The sequence below is a fragment of the Canis lupus genome, chromosome 13 (assembly GCF_003254725.2).
Source record: "Canis lupus dingo isolate Sandy chromosome 13, ASM325472v2, whole genome shotgun sequence".
In the NCBI taxonomy this organism is placed as follows: Eukaryota; Metazoa; Chordata; class Mammalia; order Carnivora; family Canidae; genus Canis; species Canis lupus.
Genome location: NC_064255.1, coordinates 56,223,603 through 56,234,214, shown reverse-complemented (window position 1 = coordinate 56,234,214; position 10,612 = coordinate 56,223,603). Strand labels below are relative to the sequence as shown.

The 10,612-nt window shown below is 32.7% G+C and overlaps 1 pseudogene; it reads left to right on the top strand.

Moving 5' to 3' along the window:
• Positions 1–10,072: 10,072 nt before the first annotated feature.
• On the top strand, positions 10,073–10,210 carry LOC125752422 (U2 spliceosomal RNA; annotated as a pseudogene).
• Positions 10,211–10,612: the final 402 nt, after the last annotated feature.

Here is a 10,612-nt window from a genome sequence, read left to right as displayed (position 1 = left end):
TTAATAAGAGTAGTAACAAAAATATATTTGCACTTCCTCATAAACATGGTTAGGAGGAAGGGCAGTCTAATCTAAGCATATTCATTTTTTATGATACTTTTTCTATATTGAAAAAAATTCATTTTTTACCTATAATTTCTTTGGATTGGAGTTCCAACCATTAAAAAGTACACCTTAAGGAAGTGTTTAAATGACCATTACTCCTATTCTATTACCATGATATCACAAGAAGTATGATGAGAATTTTTGTGAAGGAAAAATAAACCTAAAACATTGATCTATATTCAACCATGTAGTTAACAGATCTACAATATTTGGGTATCGACATGTATCCTTTAATGATATTTATCTATTTTTTATATCTATTAAGTTGGGTTTTGTCAAGAAAAGAGAGGGAATGAATGAAAGGGAGAGAGGGCACCCAGGCACTGAGCTGCCAAATGTTCAGCTGATCTACTAGTATTAGGGCAATAAGTCAAAGTGAGTAATAGTCAAAGCTTTTATTCACTTACTGTAATATGTGTAACCAAGAGGCCAGAAAAAAAAGATGTCAGCTCTCTCAATGGTTTGTTTTGTTGTTTAGTTTTGTTTTTGTTTTTGTTTTCCCCTTCTGTAATGGCACTGGGCAACGGTTGTAGATCACAGGAGGCAATAGAGTGGGAGGGGTCATCTCATTCTGGAAAGACCTAACCGGAAACTACTGTTGTTTTATGGCCCCAGGGATCAAGAATAGGGAGGGGGGAACTAAGATTTGAAAAGTACTCAGTAGTGAACAAAATTATCTTTATGGACATCTGATAAGGAGGTCTCAGCAGGAGCACCTGAGAAAGGCCTTCCTTAATGGTCCTCTTAGAACTGGGCCTCCAAATGGAGGCATTAGGCCAGGAATGCAGATATGCATAAAAGCATGGCTAGCCAGCAGATGGGGGCTGAGTCTGACTGTAACAGCCTTCAGAGACTGCAATGTACTGGCCGTGGAACGTGTCTGATATTGAGAGAGTAGCTTCTCCTACCTCTGTGAGTACTTCCAGGTAATCACATGAAAAATAGCCCATAGGATTTTTTCCTGGAGTTTGACTCTTCTGATTTTATTTAAACAAAGGGAAATTTGTAGCTACAATAAATGGAAAATTGTGTCTCTGGCCATAATTAAGACAGATACATACTATTAAACTGTAAGAATTTATATTCCATGTCAGATTAATTCTGCACCAACTGAAGTATGAAAAAGATATGTCTGGACAATAACCTTTTAAATAACTGATAAATTTAGATACAGAAGATAGAAAGAAATATTTTAAAATATGATTAAAATGACTAATCTAGTTTACAAACTCAGTTTCAGTATATCTAACTCAATGTGCGATTCTTGGCCCAAATTATATTCTCCCTCCAGAGTTGGCTGCTTTCACTGATTTTTTTTTTTAATTTTTCTTTTTTTTTTTTGCTTTCACTGATTTTTAAAATCAACTTTATTGAGGTGTAATTGACACAGAACAAACTCAGTAATTATCTATCATAACAAATATGTGTAGTTATTTAACTATTACCAAAATCACAATATTAAGTATTTCCATTGCCCAAAATAGTCTTCACATTTATTTTTTTTTAAAGTAGAACTCCTTCCCTTATCCCTGTCACCTAGCAACCAGAGATATACTTTTTGTCATGATAGTGTTTTCCATTTCTATAATTTCTCATGAGTGAGATCATACGGTATGCAGTCTTTTATATCTGACTTCTCTCACTTAGCATGATGTTTCTGAGATTCATCTACAGGGATGGGACTGTCATTACTTACCTTTTAATGCTAATACTGTAATCAGTTATATAGATATCCTAAAACATGCATCCATTCATGAGTGGATGAACATTTGGGTTGTTTTCAGTTTGAAGCTATGATGAATAAAGTTGCTAAGAACATTCACATGCAACTCTTTCTGTGGTACAATGTTTTCATTTTTCAAAGGTATATACCTAGTAATTGGTTGCTAGGTCATTAAGTATATGTTGAACTGGATAATAATTATTATCAAGTGTATGTTTATCAAGTGGATGTAATAATTATCAAGTGCATACTTAGCATGTGTATATTTAATAATTAACCAAGGCTATGTTTAATTTGGTAATAATAATTGAAATAATGGCTCAGAGTGGCTGTGCCATTTTGCAATCCCATCAGCAAAATACAAGAGTTCCATTTCCTTAAAATTTTCATCAACATTTGTTATTGTCAGTCTTTTTAATTTTAGCCATCACAAAGAGTATCTAATGGTGGTACAGTGTGGGTTTTATATGCACATCCCTAATTAGTAATAGTGTGCACATTTTCATGTGCTTATTGAATATTCTTAGATCTTTTTGATGATGTATGCTCAATACTTTAGCCCTTTTTTATTGACTCACTTGTCTTTTTATTATAAAAATATAATAAATCTTAATATAACTTTATATATATTATCACATGCAAATTTTGCATTTTTTTCCAGTTTTGAATATTCATTTCCTTAACATTGTATTATTTAGAACAAAAGACTTAAATCTTGCGAATTACAATTTTCTATTTTTTTGGTTCAGATTTTTGTGTAATATTAAAAAACATTTGTTTTGTTTTTATTTTAAGATATCTTATTTATTCGAGGGAGAGACAGAGAGAGAGAGTGCCCAAATCAAGTGAAAAAATGAGTAGCAGAGGGAGAGGTAGAAGCAGACTCTCCCCTGAGCAGGGAGGCCCTCACAGGGCTTGATCCCAGGACCTTGAGATCATGACCCTAGCCAAAGTCAGATGCTTAACCGAATGAGCCACTCAGTCACCCCTGTTTCATCTTTATTTTAATTCCAGTGTAGTTAACATACTATGGGTCATATTAGTTTCACATGTACAATATTGTGATTCAACAATTCAATACATTACTCTGTGCTCATCAGGAGAAGTACACTCCTTACTGCCTATTTCACTCATTCCCTCCACCCCCCCTTCTGCCCTCTGGTAATCAATCATCAGTTTGTTCTCTGTAGTTAAGAGACTGTTTCTTGGTTTCTCTCTCTCTCTCTCTCTCTTTCTCCTTTTTCCCCCCTTTTGTTTTGTTTGGTTTCTTAAATTCCACCTATGAATGAGATCATATAATATTTATCTTTGACATATTTCACTTAGCATCGTACTCTCTAGCTCCATCCATGTAGTTATAAATGGCAAAATTTCATTCCTTTTCATGACCGAATAATTTCCTATGTATATATCTACATATATGAATATATATTTCCATATATCTATATATAGATATATAGATACCCTGCATATATATATATGCCACATATTCTTTATCCATTCACCCATTGATGGACATATGGGCTGCTTCCATAGTTTGGATATTGTAAATAATATTACTACAAACATAGGAGTGCATGTGTCTCTTTGAATTAGTGTCTTTGTATTTCCGGTGTAAATATCCAGTAGTGTGATTACAAAGTAATAAATGATTTGTTTTTGGTATATTCTAGCTTTAAGAAATGGTTTTAGCTATTACATTTAGGTCTATGATCCATTTTGAGTAATTTTTCACATGTATACATATATACAACGTGAAGAAGATATGTTTCTTTCATATGGATTTCATTATTCCAGAAAATAAATTGTTGAGAAAATTGTCTTTTCTTCATTGAATTACTTTGTTTCTTTTGTTAAAAACCAACTGATCATGTAAACTGATTTCTGGACCTCCTATTCACTTCCATATCTCTCTATGATCTATTTGTCTATCCTTAATTGGCATGATTATGGCAACGTCATTATAAGCCTACTGAAACTGTCATTCAGATTGTTCTACCATTCAAAATATTTTGGCTCTTAGAGATTTTTTTTTTTTACATATAAATTTTACAATAAGCTTGCTTATCTCTACAACAACATGAGTTTGATAGGATTTTGATTGAGTTTGCTTTGAATCTATAGATCAGTTTGGGAAGAATTGATATTTTTAACAATATCCTCTGTGACTCATGAACATTGTGTCCTTCTCCATTTGTTTATGTCTTTTTTAGACTTCAGTCAGCTAGTTTGTGGATTGGTGACCATTAATAACATTATTTCCATAGGACAGTATGTTGCAGGCTCAAAAAATATCAACGAACAAAAATTTCACATATATTTGGATAGAGTTAGTTTCTGGATTTATAGCTCTTAATTTCTTTAGTTAAATATTACAAATGTCATAATGATCTGTCGTGAGAATCTTACTTACAATCTCAAACCAACTTTAGGTTTGTCATTCAGAAGGTAGGAATTTGGCTTTATAAATAAGGAACTTTGTAAAATGTTAATATTTATGAGGAAAATCATGAATTATCAATTTAAAAAGAAATGACATGACAGCTGCAAATAACACATTGGAAGACAATTTTACTAATCATGAATCCTAAAAGTGCCTTTTTTTTTCAAGGAGGAATGCTTGAAATCACTAGGAAGCAAAATGTGATGGCTGTTTCATGCCAAATCTATTTCAGTTTTTTTTTTTTGACACAGAATGTCATAATTCTAAATTTTGTTTTGAGCAGGGATTGCCTCATAACCAAAGGGGAATTTCATAAAAATATTCACAATGAACTTATTTGGGTGAAGAGAAAGTGAAAATTATGAAAAAGTTGAAAATAGATTTGGAACATATTCCTTTAAGTGAAAGAAATTGATAAAGTGTTTTACTTTAATTAACAGAGGCTTTCTCCTCCTTCTTCTTCACCTTCTTCTTTTAATTTCATATGGTGTGTGTATGTATGTGTGTGACCAAACCCATCTCACTTGATAAGATGAGAATGCTGAATCAGTATCTGGTGTCATCCTAGGAGCAGCTGATGCTCTTCCTGTATTTGTAGTGCCAAGTCACTACGGAACAGGAAAGTTACATGTGGAATCAACTGAAAAGGCAAGATTATCTACTATGACCTATGCATTGTTACAGTAACATAATGAGAAGTGTGGGCAACTATGCCTCATGGTGTGGATTTTGACCAGTAATAAGTAGGGGCCTGGGAAGGAGCCAATAGATAATTTCTTCTCCTTTCCTCCAACAGTAAATCCTATGGCTTCTGAAACACAGAAAAAGAATAAGCAATTACATTTGATAAGAAGCTATGACCACGTCATTAATGTAGTCCTTCATATTTTTTCTTCTTTATTTGCCTCACATCCTTTTCCCCTTCTTTCTGATTCCTTATACTGAACTGTAAGGAAGTAGCTACATGTAACTCTTTGAATCAAGCTTCCTGTTCTAGGGTATTTTAACCAAGAAAAATATTAAAATATATTTCAAATTTCAGCTTAAACTTTCTAAGGGTTTTATTTTCTGGTATTGGATATTTGGAAAAAAAAAAATTTGAAAGCTGTCCTAACATAGAATAGGACAATCTTAAAGTTGGATTTATATTTCTTTAGCGTTTTGTGAGTCCCACATGACCAGAAAACAATATTCACAATCTCTCCTCCTAATTCTTTATAGGAGACTATATGTATATTATGTACACATAATATGCAGGAAGGAAGATCTTTAAAATCACTCAGATCAATTTATGCATAATTAAAACCAAACAATGGCTCTATAAGCTCCATTATCACAAGATTTTTCAGTGGACCCTCTTACACAGAGCTGGGCTTTAACTTCTTGCTTCGTAACATTTATGTAGTCCACACATATTATACCCATATAACTCTTTTATTTAGACTTAAATGGTAAAACTTTGCTCAGTAAAGAGAGGTTTCTTTTCTCTGTTTTTCTATGATTCTGTAACGCTGTTTACATTTGTTTGGCCTGTTCAACATAAAATCCTTTTTTTTTTTCTTCCAGCCTCTGTCTCTCTTTTTCTTCTTCTTCTTCCCTCCATCCCTCCCTTTTTCCCTTTTCTTACACTGAATTACATCTTTTCTTTGTTAAGAGCACTAGAATAGCCAAAAGACATTTTAATCTAACACAAACTCTTTATCATCAAATCCTTAATATTTTTTCATTATTTCCTTTTAGTTTTTCTATGTAATGAAACAGAAATGGGAACACTCTCAAAAATCTAATGAAAAGTATTTTATAATTGTAACTTCAAAGAAACCAAAATAGTTTAAACAACATTTTCATTACAATCCAAAATATGATCCTTTATTCCTAGCTATTACACTTTATTACATTCATTTCTAATCAAAGAAATATTTTTCCAATTTCCCAGAATATGGTTTTTTTAAATATGTACTTTTAAATATAGAAATAATATGTTAATAGTTTCACATACAGTGTACTGCAGTCTTAACACATGCCTTTTACAAAAACTTCTTTTTTTAAGTTATATTTTTGCTAAAATGGAAATACTAGTATAAAATTATCATGTTCTTTTTATATTCTCAGCCTGATCTGGTCCAATTTGTATGTGGAATCTTACAAATAAATCCATTTGATAATAATTTATACCCTGTGATAATAATTTATACCTTGTTTCATATCTGATTTTCTAAATCATTTGGTTGAGACTTTGAGTTGAATAAAATAAAACTTGTATATTTATTAGTGATGCAACCACATGTCTCTGAGAGCAACTCACTATTACTTAATTTTGTTACTGTGTGCCTATTTATTTTATTTTGTTTCACCATTTTAAAATAGATATACAACTATTTGATATTTTATACTCTGTGATTCAGTTCACACTAATAGACTTCTCATGAATTTCATATCCAACTAAAATGGGCTTTCTAGGACTGGGTGATTAGCCAGATTGCACGAAAGTTAAACAAAACCAGAGAAGGTACTAACTATTTTAAAAAGACCTATATATTGGTCTATACTCAGTGCTTCTGAGGTTACTAGAGTAATTTTAATATCCCCAAATTCAACACCACCACCACCAACAAAAAGTATTTCAGTTATTTAGTGCTTGTAACAAACCTCCTCAGCCCTTAATGGCTTAAGACATATATATATATATATATATATATATATATATATATATATATATATATATATAATATATCTTTCACCAAATATATATATATATATATATATATATATATATATATATATATATTATATGTGATGTGTGTGTATTTCTCTCCCTCTCATAAATCTACAATTTCGGCAAAGATTGGCAGGGAAAACATAATTCTACTTCCTCAAGTGTCAGCTAGGGCAGTTCAACACTGGGAGCTGGGATCAATTGAAAGTTTATCCACTTCATTCACATGTTTTGGCTGTAAGCTGTGACTTCAGCTGGGGTGTCAAGTGTAACACCTACTAGTACTTTCTCATGTGCTTTTTTATGGGGTTTTCTTCAACGTACTCTCCAAAGACAATGTGTGTCACGGAGGGGGGGATGTTGAGAGAGAGAGAAAACATGACCAAGGAAGAACTCATATTAGCTTTGATAACCTTGACTTGGAAGTCACAGAGCATCCCTTAGACCACATGCTATTCAGTAAGACAGTCACAATGTCTTATTGAAGTTCACTGGGAGGGATAGGATTATAATAGACTCTACCTTTTGATGGCAAATAACAAGGTTCTGAAAGTGCATGCAGGATGGTAGATATTCTTGTGAGCACTTTTGAAAACAAACAAACAAACAGAATCTATCATAATTAGCAACCAGGACAAGAAAAAAAGACATTAAAAAACCTCATCATCAGCAAAATTAAATGATATTACATCTTCATGAGCTCCCAAACATAAGCAGGTATGCTTGCTAAGACTGAAAATAACCATGGTATTGCTAACTATGTAAGAGGCAGCAAGGGGTGTCTCGAGTTCTGAGCTTCAGAGCTGTGGGACCAGTCAGTCACGTTTCCAGAGGTAAAAAGTCACAATTGAAAGATTCTCCATTTGAAAAAAATAAATTCAGGAAAAGCTGAAAATGAGATGTAGGGTTCCTTAGGCTACGATCACATGAGTGATAGAAAACTGCAGAAATTAAATAAAGCTTTCTTCTAAGACCAAGTCCTGCTCTGATGAAGATCTGCTGAATATAAGCTATATTTAATTACACAGAAATACAAGAAATAAATTAAAGAGAATGCCTCGAAAAAAATAGAAGAGAGGAGGAAAGGAAAAGATCATGGAATGTAAAAGGGTACATTTTGGATACTTTACACTAATAACAACAGCAGAAACCCAAGCATCATTAAACAGGAAAGCTAGCCCAACTTACAGTATTCAAGAATACGCTTTTATGAAATATCTTGAGTTGGCAAAAATGTATAATTTCAACATTATAATAAGAGTAAGGCTAGGATTAGGAATGATTCAGAAGTTTCAAGCATTTTAGAGTCGCCTATTTACAAAGCCAATTGTAATCATCGGAACTTTTCCTATCTACTAATTAAAACTTTTATTAAAAAATAATTAATTAGAAGGTTAGATTACTAATTACCTGATACATTTTTAAATTTCTTTGATTAAGGCTCATAACCAATTCAAATCACTAATTTCACCAATTAGATCAATGCTTTTTGTTTCTATTCAGAGAAACTAATTTTAATAAGACATTTTTATATAACCTTGTACATATCAAATCTTGTCACCTGAAATTTATCTTCACAAGGTCAGTACTTGCAATAGTTATGGTTGTCCTACATTTGAATTAAATATTATAAAAGGCTTTGAACATTTTCTATTGCTTAGCTTCATGTAGTTTAAAGTGTCTTTGTTTTAGCTCTCCAAAAATGCTACAACTGATTTTCCCTCCCCCACTTCCTCCACTAATAGGGGAGAGATGTTTATTGAAATGTCATTGTAATTTCCCAAGTAAAACAACTGATATTGTTTATAGTTACTTGCCCCGCTGTTTAGAAAAATTAATTTTAACCTTTGATAACACATTTATCCAGCAAGAAAATGTCAATTAGGTCTTATTTAAAAGAGCTTGACCTTTTCTACCTTTTCTGGCAAGTAGAAACTATAATTGATTTATAATAATTCATGCAGATGTGTTTGTTTGCGCTGAGTAGAAAACAAGAAATGCAAACATTTATACACTCTACAAATCTGTAACTTCATTATCAATAAGATCCTAGGGACAGAGAATGAATTAGAGAGAGGTTAGCAATTAGAGGTCAATTAGAAAGGAGGTTGGCAAAGCCGGGAGGCTGCTAGCTGGTGCTTCAGTTGGGCAGTAAAAGAGAGAGAAAAATGAGCAATAATTGAAATATGGTCATGTAGATAGCGTACTTCACTTTATTTACCTTTTGGTTTTCTTTCCATATGTTCATATTTTAAACGAATGAAGCAGTTGCAGTTAATACATATAATAAAGTGAACAATATTTGATTCATATGGAAGGGTACTCTCTACCATTATTTTTTGTATATCATCCTTCAAACTATATTAAGTAAAAAATAAGTTTCATGACCAGATGGGCAATGCTGAGTTAATAATAGACGTTTGCTCTAGTCTTTATAGGCATGAATGTTAATGAACTTGAAAAATCAATTGGCTACTGTCTCTCTTGCTTTAGTTATATATGTAGATGTGCATTTCTCTTTTCTCTCCTTCTTTTTCTCTCCTAGTCCCTTTAAGGGCAACACTCAAGCCCCACTCTCCATCTTCGAATGAACCACATTGTGGTTCTTCTGTATCTTGCTCATCTCTCTTCATAGAACAGCTGGGGAAGATGTGTGGTGACACAAAGCATGAATGTAGGGACAGAAAGTCTTACCTTTGGAATGAGAGGATTCTATCACCAGGGGGTGAAAATCTTAATTTTCTATGCTTATTTTCTCTATAATCCCGAAGATAGGTCATTTCTGGAAGAGAATGATAGATTTAGTTTAGGTACAATGCCTTAGACTTATTTTTTCACCTTGGAAAAAAAGTTTGTATGTCAATACACAGAAATTCCTCAATGTATGATGGGGTTACATCCTAATAAACCCATCGTAAAGTGAAAATATCCTAAGTCAAAAAAGCATTTAATGCACCTAATGTACTGAACATCAGAGCTTACCCTAGTCTACTTTAAACATGCTCTGAACACTTACATTAGCCTACACTTGGGCAAAATCCTGTAACAGAAAGCCTACTTTATAATAGTGTTGAATATCTTATGCATCGCTTCTCGGCCTTTTGGCTAAGATCAAGTGTAGAATATCTTATGCAATTAATTGAATGTTATAATGAAAGTGAAACATAGAAGTGTTGTAAGAGTGCAGATTGATTGTGCACGTTAGTTATTTACCCTCATGATTGCAAGGCTGACTGGGAGCTGTGGCTTTCTGCCACTACCCAGCATCACAAGAGATCAAACCACCTATCACTAGACTTGGAAAAAATCAAAATTCAACGTGAAGTACAGTTTCTAATAAATGCACATCACTTTTTCTCCATCATAAAGTAAAAAAGGTGTTAGTTGTAACATCATAAGTCAGAGACCAACTATAGTTTGTTCAAATGATGTGGCTCCTCTGATCATGATTATATGATGGCTTGGTTTCCAGTTTAAGTAGGTCATTAATATCCTGTTTGGTAAAATGTACATGTGAGTTCTAAAGCATTTTTATTTTAGGAAAAATAAAACATATTGCCATATTGTCTAGACTTCCAGGACAGGTTAATGTCTGCAAACAACAGGAGTGAAAAAGCAACCTTTT